The sequence below is a fragment of the Tenrec ecaudatus genome, chromosome 10 (assembly GCF_050624435.1).
Source record: "Tenrec ecaudatus isolate mTenEca1 chromosome 10, mTenEca1.hap1, whole genome shotgun sequence".
Classification (NCBI taxonomy): Eukaryota; Metazoa; Chordata; class Mammalia; order Afrosoricida; family Tenrecidae; genus Tenrec; species Tenrec ecaudatus.
The window spans coordinates 43,838,721-43,858,455 of NC_134539.1; positions in this window are offsets into that span (position 1 = coordinate 43,838,721).

Here is a 19,735-nt window from a genome sequence, read left to right on the forward strand (position 1 = left end):
AAGAAAGTGGTGGTTCAAGTCCACCGAGCAGAGCGCCTCAGAAGAAAAACCTGCAGATCTGCTTTTGGAAAAGAGACTGTTGAAAACACTTTGGAGCGCAATTCGCCTCTGAGTCACATGGTGCGATCCTGAGTCAGAGTCAACTCAACGTCAAAAGTCTCGTGAGCTGCTCTGTGTTGACGTGTGGTTATCCATCCTCTCTCTGTCAAAGCCCATGGTACAAAATACTGAAGCCAATAGTATGTCTCTCTAAGGCACCAGCATCATCCTTCAGAGTAAAAACAGCCTACGCATAATGATAATGCGATGTTCTAAACAGTACAACTGCCACTTGAGACAAGGAGAAGAAAGCCATCTCGTTTATGAGTTCCTGATGAGCAAGGAAACAGCGAAGCAAAAACATTCACACGGGTGGCATTTGAGCTTGATCATGAAGCACGTGTAGAAGATGGGTATGCCATCATGAAGGGGACAAGGCCGGAGGACCAGAAGGACAAGGAGGCACATGCCTGGAGACAAGGAAGAACATGTTTTTCTTAAGAAAAACAATCTGTGGAGGATGGTGGAAGAGAGTGTGATTTTTGTGAGCAGTCATGGAGGGAGGATGAATGTGGAGACTGGGTAAAAAATAGCGGCCAGCTAAAGAAGCAATGCAAACCCCAGTCCTTTGGGGTCTGCTTCTTTTCAGAATACATCCCATTGTCTTTCTGACATCATGACTTTCACAACAATGCACTATGAGCAGTATTAAAGAGAGATAGCGGCTGTGGTGTGATTCCAGTCACCAAGCATCCCTTCTCATGTCTCTGAGGGCTTACACTAAGAACATCTTCCCTCTGGGGAGCTGGGCAGAGATGTGTGTTATATGGGGTGTACTTTTGCTTTAGAAATTGCTCGTCTTTTCCCTCTTGCTCTTCACACAGTGTGGTGTTGGAACTGGTTAGCACTGGCTCGTTAACTGAGAGCTCATTGTGACATTCTCAGGAATTTTACAGGTTAATAGTTATACAGCATAATTAAAAATTAAATTATCGAACAGTTAACGATGATGGTGGTACCATATGATGGATATATTTAGTGAGGCTGAACTGTACATAGGAAGATGGCATTAAATGGCAACTGTTTTGTCCATTATTTGTTAGTGAATTAAATTAAATTAAAAACAACTTAAACGTGAAAAATTAAGTTATATAAATTTTACAACTAAGCGAAATATACTAAAAGCAAGGATAATAAATTCTCAAAATTCCTTTTGGTCACATTGATAGCTTGAAATTGTGCTGACGTCATTGACATCATGAAGTACCATAACTCGGGGCTTTCTTGCTTTCCCTCTGTTTATATATGTGGCCATTCGTTTATATTTTTATGTGATTCTTAGTTTGTTGAAAGCTAGCTGTTAAGCCTAGTAGCACACAGGGCCATAGAGATAAGTCTCAATCATCATAAAACAAGAACAGGTTCTTGGAAAGGTTCTAATATATTTCTTCAAGAAATTCTGTGTCCTCCGTGTTCATCACGACACTTGGGACCCTGGAAGCTACTTGACATCAGCCAGGGAGAGCGGGAACCTGGGAGACAGTCCTACCCAGTCAGGTGAGCTCCTAGGAGAAGCTGAGCCTAGGGCGGTGGGGCTGCTGCTGGCGGAGACTCTTCTGTCAAAGGAAGCTTGTCCCCTCTTCAGGGCCTCTACTCTCCTGACTGCCGGGCTGGCAACATCCTCCTGGCTGCCACTTGCTGGCCCAGCCCTCAGCTTCCTGTGCACTGGTGCAGGAGCAGCAGGCACGGAGCCACTATAAATGTTTGCTGGAAATGGAGCGACCTGGCCTGCTCGCAGCTGCAGCTGTGCCCATGGCCAGAGCCTCTCCGAGGCTCCGAGTCACTGGGCTCAGGAGTGCGATGGGATGAGAACTGAATGAAAGGGCCTCCTAAGTAACGTTTATGCTTTTCTCCTGGGAAACTAAACACAAAGTTCAAAGGATAGGCTTAATAAAAGGTGCAATCATTCTTCCCTGCTTGGAACCACCAAACCTGCCTCCATCACTGAGATGAAAGGTCGCCTTCATTCTGAGCAGGAAGTGGCAAATCAAAGCTACCGTGACCATGCTTCTAATGTCAACGACGCTCACCACCACCCCACCCACATACACACTTTCCTGTCAGTTTGTCATGCCGTGGTGGCTTATGTGTTGCTGTGTGCTTGAAGCTATGTTGTTGGTAGTTCAAATCCCAGCAGGGTCATCCAAAGTGAACAGGTTTCAGCAGGACTTCCAGACTCAGAGAGACTATGAAGAAGGAATAGCTGGTCCGCTCCAGAGGAGTTAACCACTGGAAACCTAATGGAGAGCATCAGTACATTGTGAAGTACTGAAAACCTCATGAATAGAAGCAGATCATTGTCAGAAATATTGCCAGCAGGTGAGCCGCTCAGCTCAGATGACACTCAACATATGACTGGGGAAGAGCTGCTTTCTCAAAGCAGACTCAACCAGAATGAACACAGCCTTCAGGCGTTTCATTTGCTGATGGAACCTGTTTTGGTTGGGGTTCTCCAGAGAAGCGAAACCAGTGGTGGTAGTTTGTAGTTTTACATAGGAAGAGAATCATACTGAGAAATGGCTTATGCAGTTATACAAAGAGGCAAGTCCGGTCCATTTCAAGTCAAGCTTTTCCTGACACACAGAAGCTGATGAACAGGAAGCAGGATGATGAGGCACAGGTGGTGGAGGCCACATGCTGGCAGATGCAGAGATAAATGAATACAAAGTCAACAAAATGAATGCCCTGACAGTTCCTGGGATCGGCAGACGACATGACAGAAGATCTAGGAACCAAACCCAGGATCAAACGCCAACAGGAGGCAAAGGTCAAAGACAAAAATCAACTCTGCTTGGTCTCTTTCTTACATAAGAGGCCACACCCTCAAAGAGGGGTCATCACTTTGTTCCCGTTGATAGGTTGGGTTCTACCTCTATGCTTTCCCGAAGTGTCTAGTTGACATAATCCCTAGCCAGCACAGGGCACAACTCAGAATGAGAAGAAATCACTGCAAACATCAATTCATAAACAGAAGTTGAAATTTATAAAGCATGAATCTAGGAAAATTGAAAGCTGTCCAAAAAAGCCATGGAATGCATAGAAGTTGACATTCTAGTGGTTAGTGAGTTGCACTGGACTGGTATTGACCATTTTGAGTCAGAAAATCATATCGTTTACTATGCCAGGAATGACAGCTATAAGAGGAATTGAATCGCATTCATCACCAAAAAGGACATCTCACGAGTTTTCTTGAAGTTCAATGCTATCTGTGATATGATAATATCTATCTGTATGCAAGAAAATCCAGTCAATATAACTCTGATTCAAATTTATGCATAAACCGTGAAAGCTAGTTATGTAGAAAATGAATAATTCTACCAACTTCTTCAGTCTGAAAATGATCAAAATTGCAATCAAAATGCATTGCTAATTACTGGTGATTGAAATGCAAAGTTGAAAACAAAGAGGAAAGAACTATAGTCGGAAAATGTGAGTTGGGTAATAGAAATGAAACTGAAAATAGTGTGATAGAATTTTTTAACACCAACGACCTCTTCATAGCAAAGACTTTTGCCCAACAAGACAAAAGGTGACAGCTTCAGATGGAATCCAGAGAAATCAAATGCACTACATCTGTGCGAAGAGACCCTGGAGAAGTTTAATAGAAGCAACTCAAACCAGGCCAGGGGCAGACAGTGATATAGAGCATCAATTGTTCATATATAAGTTCGGGTTGAAGTTCAGAGACTTAAAACAAGTACACAATACAACCCTGAGTCTATCCAGCCTGGAATTCAAGAGCGTCTCAAGGAAAAATTTGATCTACTCAACCCTAATAACAGAAGATCTGATGACCTATGGGAGCATATCAAGAGCATCATACATACAGAAATAAAAAGTTCATTAAAAGACAGGAGAGAAAGAAAAAATTACAATACAGTCATTAGAGACTCCAAAACATGCCCGTAATGTAGTTCAGTTATGCAAATTGAAAAAAAATGTGAAGTCAAAGAGCTGGACATAAATTTTCAAGGGCAGCTCAAGAATACAAAGTCAAATATTACTCAGAAATGTGCAAAGACCTAGAATTGGACCAGCAGGAATTGAGAACACAGTAAGCTTATCTTAAACAGGGAGAACTCAAGGAAAAATTCAAGCCTCATGTTGTAATATTGAAAAATTCTCTAGGCAAAATATTGAACACTGTAGGAAACCCCAAAAGAAGGTAGAAAGAATATGCAGAGTCACTGTACCAAGAGAAATGAGTTGGCATTCAACCATTTCAAGAGATAGCCTATGAGCAAGAACCAATGGTACAGAAGAAAGAAGTCCAAGATCCACTGAAAGCATTAGACAAAAACAAGGCTAGAGGAATTGATGGAACACCAAGTACAACGTTTCAACAATCTGATGAAGCCCTGAAAACATTCACTGATCTATGCTATGAAATTTGGAAGACAACTACTTGGCCAACGGATTGACAGGAAGAGATCCATATTTGTACTCATTCCACAGAAAGGTGACAGAATGTTCAAATAACAGAACAATCTCATTGATATCACATGCAAGTAAAATTTTGCTTTTCATCCAATAATCCAATAATGGTTAGATCAGTACATTAACATCACTGGGAGCTGCCAGTGATTCAGATTGGATTCAGAATAGGACATGGTACAAGGGATATCCTTGCTAATGTCAGACAAAACATGGCTAAAAGCAGCGAATACCAGAAAGACATTTGCTTGTGTTTTATTAACTAGACAATAACAATCTCTGGGTAGCTTTGAGGAGAAAGAGAAATCCAGAGGCTTTCATTGTGCTCATGAGAAACCTGTACATGGTTGTACTCAGGAATATTGCGTGGCTTACTATCAGAAAAGGTATGAGTGAAGATTGTATCCTCTCTTATTCAATGTGTATACTGAATAAGTAATCAGAGAACCTGGAGTATATGAAGAAAAATGTGGCATTAGAATTGGAGGAAGATTTGTCAACAACCTGGAATACACAGATGATACAACCTTGTTTGCTGAAAGTTAGGAAGACATTACACACTGGTTGCTGAAGATCAAGGATTGCAGCCTTCAGTGTAGTTTACAAGCCAATGTAAAGAAAACCAAAATCTTCCCAACAAGACCCATAGGGAATGTCGGGATAAATGGAGAATACATTGAAGTTGTTGAGGGTTTCCTCTTGTTTGGATCCACAATCAATGCCCATAGCAGCAGCACGCAAGAGATGGGAAGAGTGCACTGGGTAAATCTGCGCTACAAGATCGCTTTAAGTGTTAAAGGGCAAATATGGTGTTTGGGGGACTAAGGTGTGCCTGACACAAGTCATGGCATTTCAAGTCACCTCATGCACAGGTGAAAGTTGGACATTGAATCAGCAAGACTGAAGAAGATTTGATGCACTTGAATTATGGTACTGGCCAAGAACATTGAAAGTACTGTGAGCTCCCAATAGATCTAAGAAATCTTCCTTGTAAGAAGTATGAGACTGCTCCTGAAAGGCAAGGATGGTAAGACTATCTCTAATGTAGTTTGAACCTGTTAGCAGGAGAGACTGGTTCCTGGAGAAAGACTTCATGGTTGGTAAAGTAGAGGGGCAGTGAAAGAGGCAACACTTGACCACGTGGATTAACTGGGTGGCTGCAACAATGGCCTCAAACTTAAGACCCATTGTGCGGATGGCACAGGACTAGACAGGATAGAAAGATCTGACTCTATGTCCCCTAACAGCAACAATCGCAAAGGCATTCCAATACTTTATACCAAAAATTTAACTGCCCTTGACTTGATTCCAGCCCACAGAGACCCTGTCGGACAAAAGTAGACCTGCTCCTTAGGGTTTCCAAGACTGTAATCTTGATGGGAGCATGCAACCTCATCTTTCTCGGGTCGAGTGCCTGGTGGGTTCAAACTATACCCCCAGGAGCTCCGTACTCACTACTTTACATCACCTTGATTCCTCTCATCTGCTTCCCAAGGAAAGTGTCTCCATTCCTGTTTACTGACTAAGGCTGAGGAGATTTCAGAACCAAGTTCTCAAAGCTAATTAAGGAAAGAGCCTAGATTCAAATTCCTGTTTCTTGAACTCAAAGGGCAGTCCCCTCCTTGTCGCATCCCACAGAATCCCTGTTTTGGCACCCCTAAGTAGAGCCTTCTCACCTGAATATCTAATGCCTACTGGCCCTCCCTCACCTCACAAACCCCCTACTACAATCCATCTTATCCATCATGGTCATATGGATTGCACTCTACACATCGGTATGGCTATGGATACAGACATGGATATTTTTGTTTTCATCAGCTGCTGTTGATTTGATCTGGACTCATAGTGACCCCATGTATAAATGAATGGAATGTTACTCAGCCCTGTGCCATCTACATGGCCCATCAAAAGTCAGTGCCATTACCATGCCGGACAACATTCTGTTCTGATCAACAGAGGATGCACTGGCTAGTTTTCAGAAGTAGGTCAGCAAACAAGTCTTCCTAGTCTGTCTTAATTAAGAAGCTCCACTGAAAGCTGAAACGTGTCTAGCATGGCTGAGTCTGATATTCGAAATAGCAATTGCATGACTTTATAGTAGCATTAAAGCATCACAAAACGACACGGTAACTCAAATGGACAATGAGTGGTGGGAAATATAGCTATGAATAAACATATAGGTATATTTCATTGGAAGACTTAATAGGGTAAGGAGCAAGTCCCCATTGATATACCTAGATCCTATTGCATTGCCTAACTCAGAACAAAGGCTCAGAAAAGGAATGGAATGGACTATCGTTCTCAAATCAAACTCTTCAGTTATTTCTAGTCAGCAATAGAGTTAGGTACAGTGCCCTCACATCAATATTTGCAAATCTCCACCAGCTGACCCATCCGGCCTTCTAATCTTAACTATATCCAGATACATAGTAGCCATCCTCCTCTCCACTGCCTTCTGAAGGGTCACACCTATTTCATATACCGCCTCATCTCTGAAGTATCTCCTTTACTTTCTTTATAAAATGTGGAGTCGCCTGCCTCTGACTCTTTTAGAACTTTATACATTTCTACAGCTTAACCTTTCCCCTACCTTGTTCAATAATCATTGAGGTTGTAGTTTCCCCTGTCCAAATGCCCTGGGAACTCTAGTGGCACTGTGAGCTAAGCATTGGGTGGATAACCACAGGTCAGTTGTTCAAACCCACTAGCAGCTACACACAAGAAAGATGAGACTGTTTTCTCAGAATACTTTCCAATCTCAAAAGCCCTAAGAAGCCGTTCTGCTCTGTCCTGTATAGGGTCACTATTAGTGGGAATTGACTGGGTGGCAGTGGGTGCCCTGCTTCTATTTTCTTTCTCCCACTTATGTCCCTCTCCTATACCCTTTCTTCATGAAGCCTTCCCAACTCACTCAGGCTGTTAGTTGCTCTCTCCTCAGTGCTTCCAGAAGAGTTGGACAGTCTCAGTGAAATCACTGGCCATTGGTGTTGCTAGCTGGATCATCCTTCCCCCAGTGACTGAGACGTTGAGAGTGAGAGGACACCTAACACAGGGCTGCTTGGTTGGTAGGTAGGTAGTCGGTGATGAATGAATACAAGACACATGAGAAATACACTCTCTCCTCTTTCTATGCTCCCTGCCTCTTTTCTCTGCCCTGTAGCATGCTTTTCCTTCTGTTTTCAGTATGCACTTGTAGAAGAGGAGGCAAGGGGAAGAAAAACACAGTAGATTGCCTGATATGGGGGCACAGAAGTTAGCTAATTGATTGTTTTCACCAAATGGGTCAATAATGATAGGATTTGTTTATTTAAAAAGATCATTTCCATTCAAAATACATGAATTCTATAATGGTTTATAACATAAAACACACAAAGATACCTCATACTCATGTTCTAGGTCAAGGATGTGGTTTCCTTTATGAAGAATATTTTAGTTGATTGAGTGACGTGGCCAAAATGTTTATTTTACTGGAAAACCATCTCTGAGCGTAAATAGGTAAAAATTGGTCCAATGAACAGAGAATGTCAATCACAGAGAGGTACAGAGGCCTCGTGGTCAATATTTCTGTCATTTCCCCTCTCACCACTAGGAGGCCTGTTTCCTTGACCATTGTGAAGACTGGCAATTAAAAGTCAAATCAGTTAAATCAAACATCCAAGGTCACAAAAATGATAAATGGAAAAACTATGGGAATTTATTCTCATTTTTCTAGAAAATAACCTTTAGTTTAAATCAAAATGGCCTGATCACCAATATTCAACTAGATCTTTCTTTTTCTTATTTCTGGGTCCGTGTGCTATGTCATATATTTTGCCTAGAGTTATAGACACTTTAGTAAATGTTAGCTAACTCCTCCAGAAAAACTTTTTACTATTATTATCATTGTCATTCATTTTTCCCACGTATAACTACAGTTTTATTGAAATAATATACATATCATACAATTGAATATATGTTCAATCTTTCAATCATTTCAAGGGAAATTGTACAATCAGCACCACATCTATACCGCCCCCCCACCCTTGCCTGCCCCCTAAGTTAAATCGCCTTTAAAATAAGTCTGCAATCATGATTAATTCTAGTGCTCCCTTCCCCTCTCGCCTTCATTATTTACACCTCCCCAAACCCCTTCTCTTCCTATTGCCCATCCCCCATCCCTGTATTCCCTCTAACAACAAAACGATTTGACTTTAACTTCATCACTCCTATTTTACAGTTGAGGTTAATCATGAAGCTATTAAACAGGTATCCCAAGCTGGGAGCACTCTCTCTTCCATCGCTGTCTCCAACCACCTTCCTTTGTGAAAACCAGTGCCCGAGGTCTAACTCAAGGAAATTGCAAGCAGCTTGGCAACACTGTAAGAAAGGCCTTCCCTCGTTTCTCAAAACGCTGTCTGCAGAACTGTAAGACAAGCAATTGGTGATTGCTCCTTGTCCCAGAAGCCTATGAAATGTCAACGGCTTTTAAGTAGGGTTTGTGCACTATGCTAGTTACATCTGAGTTAACTAGACACTCCTGGCTAGGGGTGGGGCCAGACCTGTCAATCAGATCACAACCTGATGGTGTTTCCTTAGGGGTGTGGGAGGATCCTGGGAGTGAGAAGAACCCCTTTTCCTGCCTCTTCCCCTTTTACCTTCCTGCTTGCTGGCCTGTCTTAGAGCCGCTGGAGCCCTGCCATGTTTCCACAGGACCGTGCACCACAGGACCGTGCACCCACAGATCTGTGTTTGCCCTGTGGCCTGCATCATTGCATGTGGCTGAGTGAGTCTGAAGAGAGGCTCCTGGATTAGTATGACGAACTTGAGTTGGACTGGGCTGGCATGCTTTCTTAATAGACCAGTGTTTCTGGACATAAAGCTCTTTCTTACACATATTTGAGGGTCACTAGATTTGTTTCTCTAATCAACCCAGCCAAACACATACATGTAACTTGGATAATTCAATGACATTTTTCATGAGAAATTCATCTCAAGGATTCAAGCAAGTCAAAGAAGCCTAGGGTGCCTCCTAAATGCACTAATTATTGCGGGAAAAATCTACCTTTCATAAAAAATAACATTTGATATTATTTCCTCATTGAGGACATTTAAAGACCCACACCCAAATGGCTAAATTACCTAAATATGTGGCCCAAAGTGACCTAAGTCAAAGAAGACCTAAATCAAAAGGCCTTCTACCCCTATGACTTAATGTTGTTCAGTGCCTAGCAAAATTCAGGTTTAATAAACATTTATTATTTCAGGGGTGGATGGTTGATAAGTGGAAATCTGAATACATGAAACAAGCACACGAGCAGATAAAGCAATATTACTTCTTTTCAGCAATACCTTTTGAAGACTATTAATAATAATTTTATGAACTAAACAAAATAATCTTAAATAATGCCATCTCTGGTAAGTTGTCTATAAACAAAGCAAGCTCTCATGATCTCTATAATTCTGTTTTGACAGTACGGCTGCTGTGTCTGAAATATCTACAAGCCTTTTGTTTATAATAGCACCTTAACTGAATGATTTAAATGACTAGAGATTGCTTTTAAATTTTTCCACAATTATTTAAATGCACATTTCAATTTACCCAAATTGTACAAAAGTCATTTGGAAGATTAATTTCTGAAAATACCTGGTGGAATTTGCATACATCCAGCATAATTATTATTGATATTTGCATATTTCTCCATGCCCACATGCATGCACTGTTACCAACTGCTACACAACCCAGAAAATTATTAAAGAAATTGCTGTCAGTACAATATAGATTCATCAATAAATGTTCAGCCTCAGAGAAAAAAAACAAAGTTCACTGTTGAGCTGCAGAAGTATAGAATTACATTTTATTTATTTATTTGGTGTAGAATCTGCAAAGATAAATCCATACTAGAAAAAATGTGTCAGTCTTTTGCAATAAAGATTCATGCTTTTGCAAAGAACCACTGAGATTCACAAAAGATTGAAAACATCTTTGAAAAAGCCAGAAAAGCAAACGGAATTGATGTACGTTGGTGGGGAAAGAAAGTAAATATGGCCATGCTACAGAGGGGTGCGGTATCTGAGTGTAGTTACAGAGCTCCACCCTGAGTGTTCGAGGCAGAAAATTAGCAGAAATATGTAATGACAATAAGGGTTTGATGACTCTGTGACCTGGCTGACTAGTGCTTGTAACAGGTGTTATGGAGGAATACAAGAGGCATACCTGACATGCCTCTTTTCTTCACTCTGCTTGCATGATGAGACTAATGTGGGAAGAACTGACATAGGATAAAGTAATCATGGTAAAGGCTGAAAAATGCTTATTAAATGTTGGGTATTCGCTTATCTAGTTCACTAAAACTATTGAGTCACGCATCGTATTTAACATGTTATAAGGGACGATGGGACAGCTACAAAAATACACAAATCAAGTTCTTGCCCACAAGGAGTTCATAGTCTATGGCACAAATGTCTTTTCATTGCACTGTTAAAATAGAGATATTTATTCAGTATATGATAGCCTTAGAGTAAATAATCAACTCTGCTGGGGACTGGAGGACTGTTCTTTGAGGAGGAAAGAGTAGAGTGTGGAAAACAAATAAGTACGAATTCTGGGTTCATTGGACATCATGTAGAAAGATACTATGATGTAAAATGGATGGTCTCATTTAGACTACCATAAATATCAGAACTGGAACTATGTAAGGTAACAATAGAGGAAGAGGTTAAAACACAGATGAGTAAGGTATTAAGCGGTACACCTAGGGAGGTACATGAGAGCCCAGCATAAAGAAGGGGAAGTGGGGCAGGTCGAGGGAGAAGTGGGGTGGGGAGAAAACGAGTGGATGGCATGGGGGGAACAGGGCACTAACCCACCCGGGAGAGAGTATTGGTTGTGTCCCCACAGAACTGGAACATGCGTATGGACCCCACCATGACATGCCAAACCAGGAGGACAATGTAAAGTGTGGAGGAATGCACAAAGAGACTGGACCATACGCCAGCCCCAACCAGAATTAACCCGACTCTCACAATCGAAGGGAGTACCACAGAAAATGAAAATAGATCATCTGGTGTGGGAGAGGAACTGACCTACCACACCACACCCAGAAGGAAGCTGAAACAAAGGAAGGAGGAAGGACGGAGCGGAGAACACCTGGGCCCACCAAGCTCAGAGGATGATAGCCCAGTTCAAAGGGCCCATTGTAGAGAGAGGACCATATAGCCAGCCCCACGGCGAGATGCGACATCCGGCACTGACCCATGGCCCTACACGAGACAGCACCTGAGACACAGTGGGGGATGTGCGACTGAGCTGACCCCACCACACTGAGGCAAAACACTGGGGTTTGCAATGGAGTAGCAGAGAAAGCAGAGCAAAAAGGTCCCAAGGGAGTTTAAAGGATGGAATTTGGGGCCAGGAAATGGCACCCCATCAGACTCCTCCGGAAAACACTCCTAAAGGTCAACAAACAGTCCTCGAACTACTAACAGGGTTTTGGGGTTTTTTTGCTGTTTTTTTTCTTTTTTTCCTTTTCTTTTAAATTTTGTATGTCAGTGGCTTTTTTGTTTGTCAGTGTGTCGGTGTTGCTGCTGTCGACGCCATGTTTCTTATGCTCTTATGTGCCACTTTGGTGCTGTCAAAGCCATCTGCATTTTTAGGCACATATTACTATATCTGCAGGTTCACCTAGATAAGATAGGCTTGACAAACAATGTGAGAAGAAAATAACGGGACCAACGGTCCCAAAGGGACATGAGGGTGTGGGAGGTAGGGGAAGGGAAGAGGCGTTGGACAACCCAGGGACAAGGGAGCAATGAGTGGTTCAAAACCAGTGGAGGGAGGGGATGGGAAGACTGATAGGGAGTGACCAAGGGCAAGGTAACTGAGAGGAATTACTGAAACCAGAATGAAGGCTGAACATGGTAATGGGACAGGAGGAAAGTGTAAGGAAATAGAGGAAAGGAGTAGGAGGCAAAGGGCATACAGAGAAGCCTAAATACAGACATGTACATATGTAAATATATTATGACTAAGGGGGAAATAGACTTATGTGTGTATATTCATAGGTTCAGTAGTAGGGTAGCGGGTGGACATTGGGCTTCCTTGCTCACACTCCCTCAATACAATAGCACCTTGCTCAGCTAAACGGTCATTCCATGATACCCACCTTCCTGACATGATCACTGAAGATGGACGTGTACATAAGCAAATGTGGTGAAGAACGCTGATGGTGCCAGGCTATCAAAAAGATATAGTATCTGGGGTCTTAAAGGCTTGAAGGCAAAAAAGCGGCCATCTAGCTTGGAAGCAACAAAGTCCACAGAGACAAAGCGCACAAGCCTAAGTGAACACGAGGTGTTGAAGGGATCAGGTAGCAAACACCAAAGAATAAAATCCATCATTTTGTGATCACCTACCCCACATAAACGCTGAATACAAATGTGTGCATAAGTAAGTGTGGTGAAGAAGGCTGATGGTGCCTGGCTATTGAGAGATATAGCATCTGTAGAGTTAAAGGCTTGAAAGTAAACAAGTGGCCATCTAGCCCAGAAGCAACAAAGCCCACATGGAAGCAGCACACCAACATGTGTGATCATGAAGGGCCGAGGGGACCAGGTTTCAAGCAACAATGGCAGGGGGGAAATCATATCATCGTGAATGAAGGGAGTGTGTAATGGGGACCCAACGCCCATCTGTAGACAACTGGACATCCCTTGCAGAGGGGTAGTGGGGAGGAGATGAGTCACTCAGGGTTCAGTGTAGCAATAATGAAACTCAAAACTTTCCTCTAGTTCTTAAACGCTTCCTCCCCACCAATTATCATGATCCCAATTCTATCTTGCAAACCTAGTTAGACCAGAGGATGCACAATGGTACAGTGGTGATCTGGAAACACAGGGAATCTAGGACAGATGAACCCCTCAGGACCAACGGTGAGAATGGCAATACCGGGAGGGAAGGGGGTGTAGAAAAGGGGGACCGATCTCGGGGATATATGTGTAACCTCCTCTCTGGGGGATGGGAAAGAGGAAAGTGGGTGAAGGGATAAAATAATAATTTATAAACTATTAAGGGTTCATGAGGGAGGGGACCAGGGAGGGAGGGGGAGGGAAAAAAGGAAAATGAGCTGATTCCATGAACCCAAGTGGAAGGCGAATTTTGAGAATGATGAGGGCAACGAATGTATAAAGGTGCTTTACTCAATTGATGTATATATGGATTGTGATAAGAGTTGTATGAGCCCCAATAAAATGATTTATTTAAAAAAGTGGTATCTGAGCAATGTGAAGCCAGTGAAAACTTTTAAGAAAAAAAGACATAGATACATTTGCATTTATAAAAGATTACTCCAGAGACTGTGAAAAAAAATGATTCATATGATTGGTTCTAGAATAAGATAAATTGTTGCAATCAGTAAAATGAATCAAGTATAATATTAGAAATAAGGACCAAGAGAGGAAAACTTCAACAGTGTTGAAAATATAGAATTAATAGATCTACTGATAATAAAATATAAACTGTATAAATCAAGATCACAAATCACAAAATATTATATACACCTTTTAGGTAAGATATTATATAAAAGATTTTTAATAGTGATCTCTGGGTCTATTTTATATTTGTCAGATCATTAAATTTATTCACGTCAGCTAAAGCAAGAGGATGTGCTGCTAATAACTACATATTAATTAATTATGTGTATATATATACATATATACATATATACATAGAGAGCGAGTCCTGTAGATAGATAAATAAAGCCATTTTCTCAAATGAAGGTTCGTCATTAGTGACGGTAAGTGTAAATACATATTTCAAAAGGTCCCACTATTGCTATGTACTTTCCACAGGAACCTGCATCTTTCCTCCACCATCATGTGCTCCTCTTCCTGTGGTCCCTCCATCAGTGGAAATCATGGCCCAACTCCCCCAAGCCAGACCCCTGGAAGTCTTCATTGACTACTTCTTCTTCTTCTTCTTCTTCTTCTTCTTCTTCTTCTTCTTCTTCTTCTTCTTCTTCTTCTTCTTCTTCTTCTTCTTCTTCTTCTTCTTCTTCTTCATTTCCCTCAATCTAGTCATTCATCATTTTCTTTCTTTTTATTTTTTTTATTGTATCATTCTATTGGGGGCTTGTACATCTCTTATCACAATCCATACATCCATCTATTGTGTGAAGGACATTCATACACATGTTGCCATCATCATTCTCTAAACTCTTTTACTTGAGCCCTTGGTATCAGCTCTTTTTTTTCCCTTCCTCTCTCAACCTCTCTCCCTAGTGAAGCCTTAATCATTTATTTTGAAAAAGTTTATGTCTTACACTGACCGATGGCTCCCTTCGTGCACTTTTCTGTTGTCCATCTCCCAGGGAAGGGGTTATATGTAGATCACTGTGATCCATGCCCCCTTTCTCTCCCCACCTTCCCCTTCCCCTCCTGGTATCGCTACTCTCATTGTTGGTCCTGAGGAGTGTATCAGGGGTGCATCGGATCCTGAAGGGTGTATCATTGTTTAACCTTACTTAATCAGTTTTGGGCATTATTAAATCAGTTTCTCTGTCTGTATTTTGAAATGATACATTTTCCATAGGATTATTTTTTAGTAAATGAATAATGTATGAAATTCTTTAGCACAGAGATAGCACATAGCAAACAATTAATTTATGTAATCCATTATTATATTTAGAGATGCTGTATGTTACAAATGGCTAAGCCAATCAAAAGGTAAACCTACCCAGAGGCATTTCATAAGACAGGGCTGGCCTTCTACTTTCCAAAGTTCACGGTCCCAAATATCCAGTGGAGTACTTCTGCTCGGCACACATGGAATTATGAGTTCGAATCAACTCAGTGATAAATACCACAACCCTGATATTTAGTTGTTCTCCTGATAGACTTCAGTTTCTCCTTCTGTCTCTATTCACAAACTTTGTGCATGTTGTCAGGAGAGATTGGTCCCTGGAGAAGGACATCACAGTTGGTTGAGTAGAAACCAAAAACCACACTCACTGCCATCGAGTCAATGCTGACTCATAGCAATCCCCTGTGGATTGCTGAGACTGTAGCTGTTCCGGGGAGTAGAAAGCCCAGTCTTTCTCCCATGGAGCTGCTGGTGGTTTCCAACTACCGACCATGTGGATCACACAACCACTACACTACCAGAGCTCCCACTAGTTGGGTATAGGGCCAACGAAAGAGAAGAAGACCCCTGATGAGATGGATTGACATGGTGAGCACCACACCAGACCCAAACATAAGGAAAGAAATTCTGGTGATGGTGCCGGACCAAGCAGTGCTTTATTCTGTTATTCATAGTATCACTATGAGTCAGAAATGACTTGATGTACCTAACAACAACAATTGAAATGGTTACATTACTCCACATAGCCCACATCCTCCCTTCTCTAAGTCTCTCCACTCACGGGTCCTCCTTTCCACGGCCACCATCCCTGCAATTAGCATGTTGCAGCTCATCCTTCAATTTAAGTTCAAATGGTGCTCGGATGTGAATGCTCTTCTGATCTCTGTGCATAGAGGATAAAGTTGATTAAGCTCATCATCTGTGTCCCAGGACCTTTGTTTAGCCCCATGGTCATAGCACCTAATACTATATCATAACTCACTCCTCTGGCATCCAAACAATACCTGTGCCACAAATACCCAAGAACGCGTTTCTCTCACTGGATGGTTTTATGCATCACTTGTTTCTGTGGACTCAGAACAGCAAGCAGGCACTTAGAGCACAGAAACCAAAACGAAACCCACTGCTTTTGAATCAATTCCAACTCAGCCATTGTCTATCGGATTTCTGAAGCTGAAAATCTTTACCGGAGCAGACAGCTTCTTCATGGTTCTCCCTTAGAGTAGTGGGGGGGTTTAGAACCACTAACCTTGCATTTAGTATTCAAATGCTTATTCTTTGTGCCAACAGGAAAGGGTTTCAAGGCTAACTACATTTTTAGCAACTTTTGTGACTGTGTGTGTTTGTATGAGTGTGTTTTCCAGGAAACCTTCTGAGTTAGTTAGTTTATTGTGCCAACCTGGCCGATAAACACATGTGAGTGAGCCTTACCTTTCAAGTTCTCAGGTCTCTTGCTTTCTGATGGTCAGACCAGGGTGCAGCTGCCTTAGTCAGTTCCCTGTTTCAGCTGGCAAGGCTCACTTCCTCGACATCCCTGAGGAGAAGCCACATGGACCTACCCCGATGCATCCCTGGGTGCTGGAGCAGCCTTTTGGAGACCCCTGCCAGTGCTGAGATGTTTACACATCCACTGATCTGGCTTTTCTCCTGCAGTTGGCGTTATGGCGTCTGTTTTGTGAGATGGAGGAGGATTTTGTGGGCTGGTGTCGGACATGGCCATATGGGTTAATGTTGGACTTGTGGGCTTGGGAAGAACTGGGTTGGGATGTTTTCTTGATGTGCACTTAACTTTGATATAAAACTCTCTCTTATACGTGAGTTTCTGTGGATTTGTTTCTCTAATGCACCCAGACTACCACACCTTCCAATAACTCAAACTACACTAATAGAACGCTTCTGACTTTAAATCCCAAAGTTTTTGGAAATTAGCCATGCATTCCAGAATGAGGAATCCAAAGTTTCCTTCTGAGAACAACAGTGTGGATCGGAAATAGCTGCAGAGTCCAAAGAGAATGGGCAGGGTGCTTGAAAAACCTTATGCCTCACTCCCACTTCTGCTCGTTTTCAGGTTTGTGATGTTGCTCAAGTTCCCCAACTTTTCTGAGTTTCAGTTTTGTCTTCTGTTGAATAAAAACAACTGTTGTTGTTAGGTGCCATCAAGTTGGTTCCAACCCATAGCGACCCTGTGCACAGCAGAATGCCTGGTCCTGCACATTATTTGTTCCTACACCTGAGCCCATTTTTTCCAGCCCCTATTGTTAATTCATCTCATTGAGTGTCTTCCTCTTTTTTACTGCCCCTCCACTTTTCCAAACATGACATCCATCTCCAGGGTCTTGTCTCTCCTTACAACATGTCCAAAGTGGTAAGATGAGGCCTCACCCTCCTTGCCACTAAGGACAACTCCTCTGGTTGTACTTCTTCCAGCATCAGTGTATCTGTTTAGCAGTCCATGATTTTCTCCAGCACCACCATTAAGATTCATTGATTCTTCTATCGTCATCCTTATGCAATGTCTATCTTTCACAAGCATCTGATGCAACTGAATGTTGGAACAGGTTAAGATGCGCCTTCACCCTCCAAGTTCAGTCCTTGATTTTCAATATTCCGCAGAGGTCTTGTGCAGCTTTGCCTAATACGATGTGTCTTTTGATCTATCGCCTGCTGCTTCTAGGACTATTGATTGTGGATCTAAGCAACACAAAATCCTTGACAACCTCAACCTCTTTTCCCTTGATCATGATGTTGCCTACTTGTTCCTTGTGAGGATTTTCATCTTCTCAGCAAGACAAGTAAGGTTGTCTTGAAGATTCAAGAAGATAATACATGGGGGCTTCAAAACCTTCAGGGGAAAATGGGATGAAAAGATCATGAACTTTCTCCACAAATTTGTGAAGTCCCTTTGTGTTCAATGTTTAGTACATAGTAAAAATTCATGAAATGATCAGTATTGCAATTGCCTTCATTGTTGTCAACCTCTCTGTTCAATGAATCAGGCATGGCAAGATTCACCAGAGTAAGGGGGTGCGCACCATAAATCAGCGGAAGTAGCTAAACTCATAGAAGGTCTTCTAGAAAGTTAAATGAAGTCACACAAGAGTCTAGGTTCCTTCAACCCTGACTTGACTCCTATCCCAGAAAGATGCTAAGTTTTTCAAACTATTTTATTATTATTAAGCATAGAAGAATTTATTTTGCATTATTTAACATATTGCACAAGTACAATTATGTCATTTCTTTGTTTTCAAAGGACTAAAATCATCCTGTTTCATTCATATGGTTCAGATCCATTACAAACATTATTTATTTTAGATGCTTGGCTTGTCCCTGATTAGGCTTCTGTGTCCTTTTGGTTTAAATATTTTGTTGTGGTTCAGATGAAAAACAGAGCAAGCTCGCTTCCCATTTAGCAGTTTGCAACACTTAGCTCCGTGACATTGCGTGCAGTTCTCCCTCTGTCATCACTCTCCCAAGCCCCACCTGGTGCAGTGGTGGCGCACAAGACTGCCACCCACAGTTCAAAACTACCAGCCACTCCTCGGAGGGAGAAGGGGCTTTCTACTGTCGTAGAGAATCGCAGTCTCCGAAATTCACAGAGGCAATTCTACCTTGTCCTATAGGGGAGCTAGGAGTTGGCATCAACTTGATGGCAGTGAGTTGGGGTTTGGGGTTTGGCTCCCCCTGTTCATATACCACCACCACCACCACCTTTGTTTTTCCTGCTCCTTCCTGCCTCCTTAATATTACTTATGGCCAAATATTATCCCTTTGGTCTCATAGAGTTGACTGCTCTGAGGAATATATTCCTCTAAGATGTAAGAGACCTGTCTTTCATGACTGAAAGAGGATTTCTGCAAGGGGCTTTGCTCAGTTAGAGAGTTGTCTGTGGACCATAGTCTTGGGGGTTCCATCAGCCTCTACGAGACCGATAACTCATCCTTCTGTGTGAATGTGAATTGCATGCTGACTTTTGCTCACACTCGATCCAGTCGCTTCTCTTGTGATCCCGGTCAGAACAGCTGGTGGGGTTACCCAGGCACCATCTGCTTCTTCAGCTGGGGGCTCGGGGGTCCTGCTGTCCTTTGGAGTAACTTTGGATTTATTTGTTCTTTTTCGTGTTGGACCGAAAAAGGCAGATAGTTATAACTTAGATGGCTGCTCACAGGCTTTGAAGACCCCAGTCACTATTCATCAAAGTAGGGGCAGAGCATTGCCTTTATGGACTGAGAAGTAATTGACCCGGATGCCCCTCAAGACTGTAGTCCTTAGACCTCAGGCACGGTATCTCACTCTCCAGGGAGGTATGATTATGGCTAAGAGATTTTCATGATTGCGCCCCCTATGCATATTATTATATACATGGGTATATTTACATCATGTAACAATCTGCTGTCAACTCGGTATATGCATGTGGGTAGACTCCTATATCGTCTTCCACTCCCGTTGACATGGCTACCTATGTATCCATTCGCATGCTTTGTTGGTAGTTGTTTAGGATTGTACGTTTCATAGGGCTTACTGTTGTTGCCTGTTACTCTAGTGTACCTTTCTGTGTAAAAGTATTTGTTCTGTGGCCAAATGAGCATA